This window comes from Hyla sarda, chromosome 4 (genome assembly GCF_029499605.1).
Source record: "Hyla sarda isolate aHylSar1 chromosome 4, aHylSar1.hap1, whole genome shotgun sequence".
NCBI lineage: Eukaryota > Metazoa > Chordata > Amphibia > Anura > Hylidae > Hyla > Hyla sarda.
The window spans coordinates 77,657,593-77,673,559 of record NC_079192.1 but is presented as its reverse complement, the minus strand read 5'-3'; positions in this window follow the sequence as shown (position 1 = coordinate 77,673,559).

Genomic DNA, 15,967 nt, shown 5'->3' with positions numbered 1-15,967 from the left:
ACTGAAAGGACATGCTGGGAGTTGTAGTCCTGTAACAGCTAGCGGCGAGGTGGGAGATGCTCAGCGTGGCAAGGTGAAGCTGACTGGCAGTGGAGGAAAAATAAGTGGCGGTAAAGGAAAGATAAGCAGGGGAGGGGGGGACTTGCGGGAGATGACCGGGCGGGGGGGGGGGGGGAGATGAGCTGGGGGTTGGGGGGAGAGATAAGCTGGGAGGAGGAGAGATGAGCTGAGTGGTGGGGGGGTAGATGAGCTAGATGAGCGAAGGGGGCAAGAGATGACCAGGGGGAGATGGAGGGGGGTTTGTGCCTCCAGCTGTTGCTAAACTACAACTCTCATCATGGGAGTAGTAGTTTAGCTACAGGGTGCCTTCAGCTGTTGCTAAACTACAGCTCCCGTTACGGGAGTAGCAGTTTAGTTACAGGGCACCTCCAGCTGTTGCTAAACTACAACTCCCCTCCTGGGAGTTGTAGTTTAGGAACGGGGTGCCTCCAGCTGTTGCTAAACTACAACTCATGTCACGGGAGTTGTAGTTTAGCTACAGGGTTCCTCTAGATATTGGTAAACTACAACTCCCATCACGAGAGTAGTAGCTTAGATACAGTGTGCCTCAAGCTGTTGCTAAACTACAACTCCCATCACCGGAGTAGTAGTTTACAAATCCAGACTCCAGCAGCACACAGGCTTGGTGAAAGAAAAGTGGATATTTATTGCATCACCAGTTAAACAGAAGCAATATTTCCGCGGCCTCATGCCACCGTTTTCAAGCGTTGTAGTTGGAGTTGTAGTTTAGCTACAGGGAGCCTCCAGCGGTTGCTAAACTACAACTCCCATCCCGGGAGTTGTAGTTTAGGTACAGGGTGCCTCCAGCTGTTGCTAAACTACAACTCCCATCACAGGAGTTGTAGTTTAGGAACAGGGTGCCTCCAGCTGTTGCTAGACTACAACTCCCATCATGGGAGTTGTAGTTTAGAAAAAGCAAGACTCCAGCTGCTGCTAAAATGGAGGCACGCTATTGCTAAATTTCAAATGATGGGGGTTGTAGTTTAGCAACAGCTAGAGGCTCCTTGTTTGGAAACACTGGTTTATGGACGTTTTCCCAAAGGAAGGGGGCCATAAATGTACAGACCAATTTCTGTTTTCTTCTTCTTATCATTTCTGATCCGTATATGCAGAGGACTTCTTCGGATTTGGTGGACTACGTCGATGACCAGCGTTTTTTTTTTTTGTTAAATATTAATAAAATGGCTAACGAGGGCTTGTGAGGGAGTGTTCTTTTAACTATTTATTTTTAAGAGTGTTTTTTTATTTATTTCCTTCACAGGCTTATTAGTGGAAATCGTCTTATAGACGGAGTCCATTACTAAGCCAGGGCTTAGCGTTAGGCCCAAAAACAGCCAACGCTAACCCCCAATTATTACCCTGGTACCCACCGCCACAGGGGTGTCAGGAAGAGCTGGTACCAACAGGCCCAGAGTGTTAAAAATGGCACTGCTGGGCCTAGGTGGTAACAGGCTGGCATTATTTAGGCTTTGGAGGGCAAGTAACAATGGTCCTCGCCCACTCTCGTAACATCAGGCTGTTGCTGTTTGGTTGGTAGCTGGCTGAAACTGAAAATACAGAGAACATTACGTGTTTTTTTTCCAAAAATAAAATAATTTAAAAAAAAAACGCATTGGGTTCCCTGTATTTTAAGTATCAGCCAGATACCAACCAAGCAGCAACAGCCTGATGTTACCAGAGTGGGCAAGGATCATTGTTACTTGCCCACCCCAGACTAAATAATGCCAGCCTGTTACCGCCTAGGCCCTAGGCGGTGGGTACCGGGGCAATAATTAGGGTTAGCGATAGCTGTTTTTGGAGCTAACACTAAGCCCGGCTTAGTAATGGACTCCGTCTATAAGACGGCTTCCACTACTAAGCCTGTAAAGTAAATAAATTTAAAAAACACAAAACACTTTTATGAAAAAAACACTCCCCCACAAGCCCTCGTTAAGCATTTTATTAATATTAAGCCAAAAAATTGTAGTCCACCAAATCTGAAGAAGTCCACAGGTAACACGGATCTGAAATGAGAAAAAAAAATGGGTTAGTGCATTTAGGGGAAAAAAGTGGAAAAAAATATATAATAAACACATTTTTATCACAGCTGCAACTTGAACACTGTGACAAAGTGGTGTTCTGAAGTCATTTATTGTTTTTTTTGCTTATGTGTGCTAAAAAAATGGTATTCAAAATTGATCTATGATAGTATAATAAATATCTCATACATAAGCTAAACCAAAAGCAAAAAAAAATGACTGCAGAACTTGCTTACCAAAGCAACCATGATAAATGTCCTTCCATAACTTTATTATTTTACACCTGATGGTGCTATGTTATAGCTATTTTTCAACATTTTATTGTTATCATCTTGAAATAAGTATAATTTTTTTAACATTTTCTTTTACACTTTTGGGGAGGAAGATTAGGTAAATCCCATAATTATGGCCGAGTTTTTTTGTTGCAGTGTTCAACTTGCAGGATAAATAATTAAATATTAGCATTGTTTGTGTTGTTATACCATATGTGTCTATTTTTTTATGTATAAAATTGAATATTACAGATACATTTATAATTTATTTATTAAAATTTTAGATTGTGTATTTTGTTTTTTAATTAAAGTTTATAAAAATAAAGATCCAGAAACTCTCTTGCGCATATAGACTAACTCTCTATTTTGCTAAGAAAACCTGAAAATGGGGTGTGGCTGGTGGGGGAACGGGGGCGTGGTCTCAGAAAAGGGGCGTGTTCCTGACATTTTCACAAAAAAACAACATATTTACTAAGGTTTCCACATAAAATGTGGTGGATTTGAGCTGAGGAAAACCCTACAGATCAGTGCAGCTGTATAAAAAAAAAAGCAAAATGTAGGGAAAGTGGAAAATGCAGGGAAACCTTAGTAAATACCGTGAAAAATAAATTGTAGGAAATTAAAACCCACAAAGAAACCTACACAACACTCTTAGTAAATGAGGGCCATAGTTTTTCCTTATTTTACCTCCTCTTGGTGCCCTCAGACGCGGTTAATGGCACACTTCAACCGCTGTGGTGGGGTCAACTATTTCAGTCATACAGGTAGATATGCACTGCCTGCTTGTGGTACATGTTCAATCACTACTGGTAAGGTCTGTTTGTTATTCATCAGATGCATATGCATTGTTTGTAGCCATAAGCACAAATGCTTTCTTTTGGGTACTTTGAGGGGATTCGAGGTTTACTCCATATATTGTTTTTGACGTACAGTACATGTTGTCAAGATTACACCATTTTTGGTGTTGCAGTTAATATAACTGTGAATTTTAGAATCTAACTTAGTGGCACATGATTGGAAGTTTTTTGCTATCTGCAAGAAGTAACAAGTGATGCATCTTTGGTGGCCACATTTATAATTTCCTTTGGGGTTTAACCAAGTTTGCACCTCTGGTTCCTTGGAGTATATACATGAGATGGGATTGTTTGTAGTGTGGGTACTTTTCTTGATCCTACTCTGACACCTTGTGCGATGTCCTTCTCTATCACCTCTGCATTAATATCGCTACATATATACGTATGATAATTTTTTTAAATCTCTTTGTACTTATTGCTATAGCAAAGTTATAGTCTGTGATTGAGTTTTTTTTAGAGATGCCTCATGATTTTGGAGGCTAACCTCCTCTAACCATTCTGCTCTCTCTCTGGACCGTGTCTTATTATATGTGAAGTCCGGATCCATTTTTCTGTATGGCTAGGTTTCCACACAAGTTTTTTTCAGATTTTTTTTTTAAACTGCCCCTGCAGTTTTAGAGTCCAAATCAGAAGTGGATCCATGAGGAATGAGAAGTATAAATTCTTTCTTTATATTTACCATTTCTTTTGAATACACATCTGGCTTTGGCCAGGTTTCCACGAAGAAAAAACCTTTCTGAAAACATAGCCTTACCATTGGCATGAGCACAGGGTTGTGCTGGGTGTGACTGGACACACCCTAATCAAGCCGCAAACTTGAGGCTCTATCACCTCCGTGCTGCAGCCCTGCGGGCTTCTCAGTGGCGAATCCAAGTGGGGGGATCTGCCACTGAGCAGCCCGCAGGGGGTCCCGTCCCATTCGGGACATCTCTTTGTCCCAAAAGATCTTTCGGGACACAAGGTTGTCCCGGTTACCTTTCTGAAGCCCTGCGTTAACTTTAAAAATGCAGGGGCCGCCGGGAGGTAGCGCACGTAGGGACGTCACTGACGTCCCGTGCATGCACCCATAGGAACGGAGGAGTAGAGCATCGAGGAGGAGGATGAGCGCACGCATGGTAAGTGACCTGCACGTCATCTTCAGTGCTCCTCCGGTCCCGGGTCCTACTGCTATGGCCCATAGGCCATAGCAGTAGATTGTGACCCCGGACCGGAGGAGCGGTGGACGGAGCACTGAAGTGGGGAAGTACACAGGCATACAGCCTCCAGCCATACAATGTATATGGCTGAAGGCTGTATGTCTGTGGGGGAGCTATACTGCACCTAATATGGTGAACTATACTGCACCTAAAGTGGGGGAACTATACTGCACCTAATGTGGAGGAACTATACTGCACCTAATTTGGGGGAACTATACTGCCAACCTAATGTGGGGGAACTATTCTGCCAACCTAATGTGGGCTAATTATACTGCACCTAATGTGGGGGAACTATACTGCACCTAATGTAGGGAAATATACTACACCTAATGTGGGGGAACTATACTGCGCCTAATGTGGGGACTATACTGCACCTAATGTGGGCAACTATACCGCACCTAATGTGGGGAACTATACTGCACCTAATGTGGGGAACTATACTGCACGTAATGTGGGGGAACTATACTGCACCTAATGTGGGGAACTATACTGCACCTAATGTGGAGGAACTATACTGCACCTAATGTGGGGGAACTATACTGCACCTAATGTGGGCAAACTATACTGCACTTAATGTGGGGGAACAATACTGCACCTAATTTGAGGGAACTATACTGCACCTTATGTGGGGAACTATACTGCACCTTATGTGGGGAACTATACTGCACCTAATATGGGGGAACTATACTGCCAACCTAATGTGGGGGAACTATACTGCCAACCTAATGTGGGGGAACTATACTTCCAACCTAATGCGGGAGAACTTATACTGCCAGCCTAATGTGGGGGAACTATACTGCCAGCCTAATGTGGAGGAACTATACTGACAACCTCATGTGGGGGAACTATACTGCCAACCTAATGTGGGGGGACCTATACTGCCAACCTAATGTGGGGGAACTATACTGCCAACCTAATGTGGGGGGACCTATACTGCCAACCTTATGTGGGGGAACTATACTGCACTTAATGTGGAGGAACTATACTGCACCTAATGTGGGGAACTATACTGCACCTAATGTGGGGAAACTATACTGCACTTAATGTGGGGGAACAATACTGCACCTAATTTGAGGGAACTATACTGCACCTTATGTGGGGAACTATACTCCACCTTATGTGGGGAACTATACTGCACCTAATATGGGGGAACTATACTGCCAACCTAATGTGGGGGAACTATACTGCCAACTTAATGTGGGGGAACTATACTTCCAACCTAATGCGGGAGAACTTATACTGCCAGCCTAATGTGGGGGAACTATACTGCCAGCCTAATGTGGAGGAACTATACTGACAACCTCATGTGGGGGAACTATACTGCCAACCTAATGTGGGGGGACCTATACTGCCAACCTAATGTGGGGGAACTATACTGCCAACCTAATGTGGGGGGGCCTATACTGCCAACCTAATGTGGGGGAACTACAACCTAATGTGGGGGAACTACACTGTCAACTGAATGTGGGGGAACTACAGTAAAACCTAATGTGGGGGGGGGGCTTATACTGCCAGCCTAATGTGGGGGAACTACAACCTAATGTGAGGGAACTACAACCTAATGTGGGGGAACTACAACCTAATGTGGGGGAACTATACTGCCAACCTAATGTGGGGGAACTACAACCTAATGTGGGGGAACTATACTGCCAGCCTAATGTGGGGGAACTACAACCTAAGGTGGGGGAACTACAGCCTAATGTGGGGGGGAACTATACTGCCAACCTAATGTGGGGGAAATATACTGCCAACTTAATGTGGGGGAACTATACTGCACCTAATGTGGGGAAACTATACTGCACTTAATGTGGGGGAACTATACTGCACCTAATTTGAGGGAACCATACTGCACCTTATGTGGGGAACTATACTGCACCTAATATGGGGGAACTATACTGCCAACCTAATGTGGGGGGACCTATGCTGCCAACCTAATGTGGGGGAACTATACTGCCAACCTAATGTGGGGGGACCTATACTGCCAACTAAATGTGGGGGAACTACAACCTAATGTGGAGGAACTACACTGCCAACCTAATGTGGGGGAACTACAGTACAACCTAATGTGGGGGGGCGTATACTGCCAGCCTAATGTGGGGGAACTACAACCTATTGTGGGGGAACTACAACCTAAGGTGGGGGAACTATACTGCCAGCCTAATGTGGGGGAACTACAACCTAATGTGGGGGAACTATACTGCCAGCCTAATGTGGGGGAACTACAACCTAATGTGGGGGAACTACAGCCTAATGTGGGGGGAACTATACTGCCAACCTAATGTAGGGGAACTATACTGCCAACTTAATGTGGAGGAACTATGCTGCCAATCTAATGTGGGGGAACTATACAAAAATATAAAATTGTACTATACTGATCCCTATAACTCTTTAATTTTTCTGTATATGGGGATGTATGAGGGTCATTTTTTGAGCTGTGATTTGTAGTTTTTATCGGTACCATTTTTGTTTTGATGGGACTTTTCAATTGCTTTTTAGATATTTTTTATGGTATTTGAAGTGACCAAAAATGTGCAAATCTGGTTAGTGCACTATTACGACTTTAGGGGCCCCAGGGCCACGCTAAGCCTAAAACCGGCCCTGGATGGACAGATAAGCTCCTCCTCCAGACCTCTGGAGCATGCGCGGCGCGTTCCGTGATGTCACGCGGAGGCGGGGTCATAGAAACGTGAATTTTTTATTTTTAAATCATCAATTTGAAATAAATTGTGTAATAATTATTATTGTTATGATAGTGTATGTTAGCTCTACCATCTTTCTATGGGTTCTCTAGTTAGTTAGTCACCCTAATGTTTTAGTTTAACAGCTTTAATGATAACAGCTATTAATTACATAGTTACATAGTTAGTACGGTTGAAAAAAGACATACCTCCATCAAGTTCAACCAGGGACCTGAAGGGTAGGGGTGTGGCGCAATATTGGGGAAGGGATGGGATTTTATATTTCTTCATAAGCATTAATGTTATTTTGTTCCAGGAATGTATCTAACCCTGTTTTAAAGCTGTTAAATTTTCCTGCTGTGACCAGTTCCTGAGGTAGACTGTTCCATAAGTTCACAGTTCTTATGGTAAAGAAGGCATGTCACCCCTTGAGGCTAAACCTTTTCTTCTCCAGACAGAGGGAGTGCCCCCTCGTCCTTTGGGGGGGTTTAACCTGGAACAGTTTTTCTCCATATTTTTTGTATGGGCCATTAATATACTTATATACATTTATCATATCCCCCCTTAAACATCTCTTCTCAAGACTAAACCAGTGTTTCCCAACCCAGTCCTCAAGGCACACCAACATTCCGGGTTTTTTCAGTTACTCCATTGGAATAGAACAGGGAAAAATTAAAATCCTGGACTGTTGGTGTGCCTTGAGGACTTGGTTGGGAAACACTGGACTAAACAATTGTAACTCCTTTAATCGCGCCTCATAACTAAGATGTTCCATGCCCCATATTAGTTTAGTCGCGCGTCTCTGCACGCTTTCCAGCTCTACAGTGTCCCTTTTATGGACTGGTGCCCAAAACTGAACAGCATATTCCAGATGAGGCCGTACCAATGCTTTATAAAGGGGGAGTATTATGTCCCTGTCCCTTGAGTCCATGCCTCTTTTGATACATGGCAATATCCTGCCGGCTTTGGAAGCAGCAGCCTGACATTGCATGCTATTCTGTAGTCTGTGATCTACAAGTACACCCAGATCCTTCTCTACCAGTGACTCTGCCAGTTTAATCCCCCCTAAGACATACGATGCATGCAGGTTATTAGTACCCAGATGCATAACTTTACATTTATCCACATTGAACCTCATTTGCCAAGTGGATGCCCAGACACTTAGTCTATCCAAGTCATCTTGTAACCTATACACATCCTCTATATTTTATATATATTTTTCAGATTTTATTTATTTTTCCTCAGCCATGTACACTAAGGGGGGTATTTACTAACAGATTTACCAGTTTTTTTTCTGTATTTTTGTCGCAAATGTTTGGCGCAGTTATTTTTTTGCACCAAAATAATGCGCCATTTCCCCACTGTCTTTTTTAAGACTGGTTCGAAATCACACGTTGGTATGTGGGATTTCTGCTTTAGTAATGTATTTATTATCTGCGCCAATCCTTTTTTGGCGCATTTTTGCGCCTATACCATTTTTTGGGGCGCACATCAACGCCAAGACCTTTTTAACATGGAAAAACACTTAGCTAAGTCAGAAATTGTAAACGTCACAAAATACATACATAAAGTTGAGGTTTTTGTACCACAATTTCATATTTTAAGCTTCCTTGACTCCTTTTTTTATCTAAATAATTATAAATGTTTTTTGTATTTTTAAAAAGGAAATAAAAAAAATTAAAAAAATTAAACAATGTTACATGAATAATCCTCATGCATCCACGTTTATGAAGTATTGTATCCATTTCTATACCATATTGTATTTTTTTTTCTGATGCTATCTTAAGATTTCAAATACATTAGAAAAGTGTTCAATTTATTTATGAATATGTGCAAAATTTTAAGAAATATGTATATTTTTAAACATGCACATAGTAAATTATTTTCTTGCTTCATAAATTTGGGCCCCCATGGAAATAATTAATATTGCATATTATTGTCAAATGGCCATTTTTGCTTATAGAGTTTTTGATCTTTTCTATCATCTTGTTTTTTGAGTAGAATATGTGGGAAGAAAGAAACACAGAAGTGGTGCCTTGATGGTGCCTTTACCTTTCTAATTACAGGAGGTAGAGGGGGGATTTAACGGGAAAGGATAGGGAGATTTTCTGCTCACCTTTCAGGGTTGTGCTGTATACCAGACACAACTCTGTGATGCGTGTATGCTGGTGTGCGGCAAGGTTCCGGGGCCGCTAACCGCTGGATCTGCTGGCCGATTTCCTTGCTGATCTCCGGTGCTGCGGGATGTTCGCTGTTGCCGGTGATGTAGAGCTCTACTTCTGTGGACTAGGCAACGTCGGCTGGTGCGTCCCAGATGGTCTGGTACGGTCCAGCAGATGCAGTCAGCTGGGTGTTCCCCTAGATGTGTGCCGGTGCCTTACGACCAGTGCGCGGTGGAGATCGAGGTGAGCAGTAGGGTGCCGTTATCCTTTAGATCCTGATAGTATAGCGATGTGATTTTTGGATCTTTAAGTTGGTGAACGGGAGCAGCTTTCTGCCGAGACCGCTGGCAGGCGGTGGCAATGATACAGGAGCAAGTTGCGGGATTTCCCAGAAAAAAATTCCTTGGCGTTTAGTATGAAAGCGCTTCTCCGTTGCGACAATAAGATGGCAGAAACTTTGTGGATTCGAAGGGGGGGATTTATTATACCATCGGGTTACAAAAAAAGAGGAAACTGAATAAAATTACAAAATAGAAGTGGACTCCCCTTCCACTTCTCTTTTGTCATTTTATTTATTTTCCTCTTTTTGCTCTTTTTTTTTGTAACCCGATTGTATAATAAATCCCCCCCCCCCCTTCGAATCCACGAAGTTTCTGCCATCTTATTGTTGCAACGGAGAAGAACTTTCATACTAAACGCCGAGGAATTTTTTTCTGGGAAAGATCCCCGTGTGGGAACTCCCGCAACTTGCTCTTGTTGTTTTTTGGGGATATAAAACACAAATCCAGTCATTGAAATTTACAATAATTTAAATTTGAATATGTGTCAATACCTTATGATGCCAAAATAAAATAGAAACAAGAAGACGGCAATCAACATCCATAGATGCTTTAAAGGAGATAAGTATTGCATAAAAACTTATACCCTATCCTAAGGATAGGGGATCATTTTCAGATGGCGGGGTGTCCGACCGCTGGGTCCCCCCGCGATCTCCTGTACGGGGGCCCTGCCAGCCCGCGGGAAGGTGTCGTGTTGACCACTGCACGAAGCGGCGGCTGACACGCCACCTCAATACAACTCTATGGGAGAGCCGGAGCGCTGCCTTCGTCATTCCCCGGCTCTGCCATAGCGTTGTATTGAGGGGGCGTGTTGTCCGCAGCTTTGTGCGGGGGGCAACACTTCCTATCTGCCCAGCGAGCAGGGGCCCCATACAGGAGATTGTGTGGGGCCCCAGTGGTCGGACCCCAGCGATCTGAAACTTATCCCCTATCCTTAGGATAGGGGATACGTTTTTCAGCACTGGACTACCCCTTTAACCCCTTAAAGACCAGGCCATTTTACACCTTAGGACCAGAGCGTTTTTTGAACATCTGACCACTGTCACTTTAAACATTAATAACTCTGGGATGCTTTTACCTATCATTCTGATTCCGAGATTGTTTCTTCGTGACATATTCTATTTTATGTTATTGGTAAAATTTTGTCGATACTTGCATAGTTTCTTAGTGATAAATTCCAAAATTTGATAAAAAAATTAAAAATTTAGCATTTTTCTAACTTTGAAGCTCTCTGCTTGTAAGGAAAATGGATATTCCAAATTAAAAAAAAATTTTGTTCACGTAAACAATATGTCTACTTTATAACTGCATCATAAAATTTACATGTTTTTACTTTTGGAAGACATCAGAGGGCTTCAAAGTTCAGCAGCAATTTTCCAATTTTTCACAAAATTTTCAAACTCTCTATTTTTCAGGAACCAGTTCAGGTTTGAAGTGGTTTTGAAGGGTCTTCATATTAGAAATACCCCAAAAAAGACCCTATTATAAAAACTGCACCCCCAAAGTATTCATGACATTCAGTCAGCATTTTAACCCTTTAGGTGTTTCACAGGAATAGCAGCAAAGTGAAGGAGAAAATTCACAATCTTCATTTTTTACACTCGCATGTTCTTGTAGACCCAATTTTTTTATTTTTACAAGGGGTAAAAGGAGAAAATGCATACTTATATTTCTAGCCCATACCTCATATGCCTATGTAAATTGTTCGGCGGGTGCAGTAGAGGGCTCAGAAGCGAAGGAGCGACAAGGGGATTTTGGAGAGTACGTTTTTCTGAAATGTTTTTTGGGGACATGTTGCATTTAGGAAGCCCCTATGGTGCCAGAACAGCAAAAAAAAAAAAAAAAACACATGGCATACCCTTTTGACAACTAGACCCCTTGAGGAACGTAACAAGGAATAAAGTGAGCCTTAATACCCCACAGGTGTTTCACAACTTTTGCATATGTAATAAAATATATATTTTTTTCACTAAAATGTGTGTTTCCCCCCAAATTTCAAATTTTTGCAAGGGTTAATAGCAGAAAATACCTTCCAAAATATGTAACCCCACCTCTTCTGAGTATGGAGGTACCCCATAAGTTGACCTGAAGTGCACTACGGGCGAACTGCAATGCTCAGAAGAGAAGGAGTCATATTTGGCTTTTTGAGAGCAAATTTGGGTCAGGGGGCATGTCGCATTTAGGAAGCCCCTATGGTGCCAGAACAGCAAAAAAAACACACATGGCATACCATTTTGGAAACTAGACCCCTTGAGGAACATAACAAGGAATAAAGTGAGCCTTAATACCCCACAGGGGTTTCACGACTTTTGCATATGTAAAAAAAATATTTTTTTTCACTAAAATGTGTGCTCCCCCCCAAATTTCACATTTTTGCAAGGGTTAATAGCAAAAAAGACCCCCCTAAATTTGTAACCCCATCTCTTCTGAGTATGAAGGGTACCCCATAAATGGACCTGAAGGGTACTACGGGCGAACTACAATGCTCAGAAGAGAAGGAGTCATATTTGGCTTTTGGAGAGCAAATTTTGGTTGGGGGGCATGTCGCATTTAGGAAGCCCCTATGGTGCCACGACAGCAAAATAATACCCACATGGCCTACCATTTTGGAAACTAGACCCCTTGAGGAACATAACAAGGGGTACAGTGAGCATTTACCACCCCACTGGTGTCTCTCAGATCTTTGGAACAGTGGGCTGTACACAATTTTTAATTTGCACAGCCCACTGTTCCAAATATCTGTCAGACACAGTGGGGTGTAAATTATCACTGTACCCCTCATTACATTCCGTGAGGGGTGTAGTTTCTGAAATGGGGTTTTTTTTTTTTGTATTTGTCAAAACCGCTGTCACAATCAGCCACCCCTGTGCAAATCACCTCAAATGTACATGGTGCACTCTCCCTTCTGGGCCTTGTTGTGCTCCCCCAGAGCACTTTGCGCCCACATATGGGGTATCTCCGTAGTCAGGAGAAATTGCATTACAAATTTTGGGGGTCATTTTTCCCTTTTACCTCTTGTCAAAATGAACAGTATAGGGCAACACCAGCATGTTAGTGTAAACAATTTATTTTTTTACGCTAACATGCTGTTGTAGACCTCAACTTCACTTTTTCATAAGGGGTTAAAGGAGGTCTTCCTCCCGTTCTCTCCGGACTTCCAGGGGCCGGGCAGGGCGGGAGGAAGTAACCTTAGCTAACCGAGGAATCGCAGGGGATGGGAGGAGGTGGCAGGCTTGCCACCTCGCTCCTATACTCCAGCATGGTCCTGGCTGTCTGTGACAACCGGGATCATGCAAAATTACCGGGCTGTCGGGTCCCAGAGACCCGATCAGCCCGGTATTGCCGCAGATCGCAGGGGCGATTTCCCTTGAATTTTTACAAGGGGTAAAAGGACAAAATTTTTACTTGTGTTGCCCAATTTCTCTCGAGTAAGCACATACCTCATATGTCTATGTAAAGTGTTCGGCGGGCGCAGTAGAGGGCTCAGAAGGGAAGGAGCGACAAGGGGATTTTGGAGAGTACGTTTTTCTGAAATGGTTTTTGGGGGGCATGTTACCTTTAGGAAGCCCTTATGGTGCCAGAATAGCAAAAAAAAAACACATGGCATACCATTTTGGAAACTAGACCCCTCGGGGAATGTAACAAGGGATAAAGTGAACCTTAATACCCCACAGGTGTTTCACGACTTTTGCAAATGTAAAAAATAAATAAAAAATTTTACCTAAAATGCTTGTTTTCCCCAAAAAATTTTATTTTTAAAAAGGGTAATAGCAGAAAATACCCCTAAAAATTTGAAGCCCAATTTCTCCCGATTCAGAAAACACCCCATATGGGGGTGAAAAGTGCTCTGCTGGCGCACTACAGGTCTCAGAAGAGAAGGAGTCACATTTGGCTTTTTGAACGCAAATTTTGCTCTGGGGGCATGCCGCAATTAGGAAGCCCCTATGGTGCCAGGATAGCAAAAAAAAACACATGGCATACCATTTTGGAAACTAGACCCCTCGGGGAACGTAACAAGGGGTTAAGTGAACCTTTATACCCCACAGGTGTTTCACGACTTTTGCATATGTAAAAAAATGTATTTTTTTTTACCTAAAATGCTTGTTTTCCCAAAAATTTTACATTTTTAAAAAGGGTAAAAGCAGAAAATACCCCCCAAAATTTGTAACACAATTTCTCCCGAGTACGGCGATACCCCATATGTGACCCTAAACTGTTGCCTTGAAATACGACAGGGCTCCAAAGTGAGAGCGCCATGCGCATTTGAGGCCTAAATTAGGGATTGCATAGGGGTGGACATAGGGGTATTCTACGCCAGTGATTCCCAAACAGGGTGCCTCCAGCTGTTGCAAAACTCCCAGCATGCCTGGACAGTCAACGGCTGTCCGACAATACTGGGAGTTGTTTTGCAACAGCTGGAGGCTCCGTTCTGGAAACAGTGGTGTACCAGACGTTTTTCATTTTTATTGGGGAGGGGAGTGGGGCTGTGTAGGGGTATGTGTATATGTAGTGTTTTTTACTTTTTATTTTATTTTTTGTGCTAGTGTAGTGTAGTGTTTTTAGGGTACAGTCGCACGGGCGGAGGGTTCACAGTAGTTTCTCGCTGGCAATTTGAGCTGCAGCAGAAAGTTTGCGGCAGCTCAAATTTGCAGCCCGATACTTACTGTAAACCTCCGCCCATGTGAGTGTACCCTGTACGTTCACATTGGGGGGGGGGACATCCAGCTGTTGCATAACTACAACTCCCAGCATGCCCGTTGGCTGTCGGTGACTGCTGAGAGTTGCAGTTTTGCAACAACTGTAGGCACACTGGTTATGTATCACTGAGTTTGTGACCTAACTCAGTGTTTCACAACCAGTGTGCCTCCAGCTGTTGCAAAACTACAACTCCCAGCATGTACGGTGCATGGTGTACGGTGACTGCTGAGAGTTGTAGTTTGCAACAGCTGGAGGCACACCGGTCGTGAAACACTGAGTTAGGTAAAAAAAAACTCTGAGTTTCACAACCAGTGTGCCTTCAGCTGTTGCAAAACTACAACTCTCAGCAGTCACCGACAGCCAACGGGCATGCTGGGAGTTGTAGTTATGCAACCAGCAGATGCACCACTACAACTCCCAGCATGCACTTTAGCTGTTTGTGCAAGCTGGGAGTTGTAGTTATACAACAGCTGAAGGTACACTTTTCCATAGAAAGAATGTGCCTCCAGCTGTTGCAAAACCATAAGTCCCAGCATGCCCATAAGGGAATGCTGGGAGTTGTGGTGGTCTGCCTCCTGCTGTTGCATAACTACAGCTCCCAGCATGCCCTTTTTGCATGCTGGGAGCTGTTGCTAAGCAACAGCAGGAGGCTGTTACTCACCTCCAACGATCCAGACGCTGCAGGTCAGTCCCGCCGCCGCAGCTGCTCCTGGGGCCCCTATCCCAACATGGACGCCGGGGATCGGGGTCCCCAGCAACGGGGGTCGTCTTCCCGCACCCGCTCACGTCCTCAGGAAGAGGGGCGGAGCGGGTGCGGGAGTGACACCCGCAGCAGGCGCCCTGATTGGTCGGCCGGTAATCCGGCCGACGAATCAGGGCGATCGTGAGGTGGCACCAGTGCCACCTCACCCCTGCAGGCTCTGGCTGTTCGGGGCCGTCAGAGACGGCCCCGAATAGCCAGTAATCCCGGGTCACCGGGTCACCGGAGACCCGATTGACCCGGAATCGCCGCAGATCGCTGGACTGAATTGTCCAGCGATCTGCGGCGATCGCCGACATGGGGGGGCATAATGACCCCCCTGGGCGATATGCCGGGATGCCTGCTGAACGATTTCAGCAGGCATCCGGCTCCGGTCCCCAACCGGCTAGCGGTGGGGTCCGGAATTCCCACGGGCGTATGGATACGCCCTCGGTCCTTAAGGACTCGGGATTCAGGGCGTATCCATACGCCCTATGTCCTGAAGAGGTTAAAGAAACAATCTTTGCTTTGGCCAACTGGCCAACTTGTGCTCTTAACCCCTTAAGGACGCAGCCCTTTTTCACCTTAAGGACTGAGCCCTTTTTCGCATTTCTGACCACCGTCGCTTTACGAATTAATAATGCGAAAATGCTTTTACCGAATATTCTGATTCTGAGATTGTTTTTTCGTGACATATTCTACTTTATTTTGGTGGTAAATTTTCGGCGTTACGTGCATCCTTTTTTGGTGAAAGATCCCAAAATTTCATGAAAATTTGGAAAATTTTGCATTTTTCTAACTTTGAAGCTCTCTACCTGTAAGAAAAATGGATATTCCCAATACATTTTATGTTTATTCACAAATAAATATGTCCACTTTATGTTGGCATCATAAAATGGACATATTTTTGCTTTTTTTTTTAAATTAGAGGGCTTCAAAGTAGAGCAGCAAT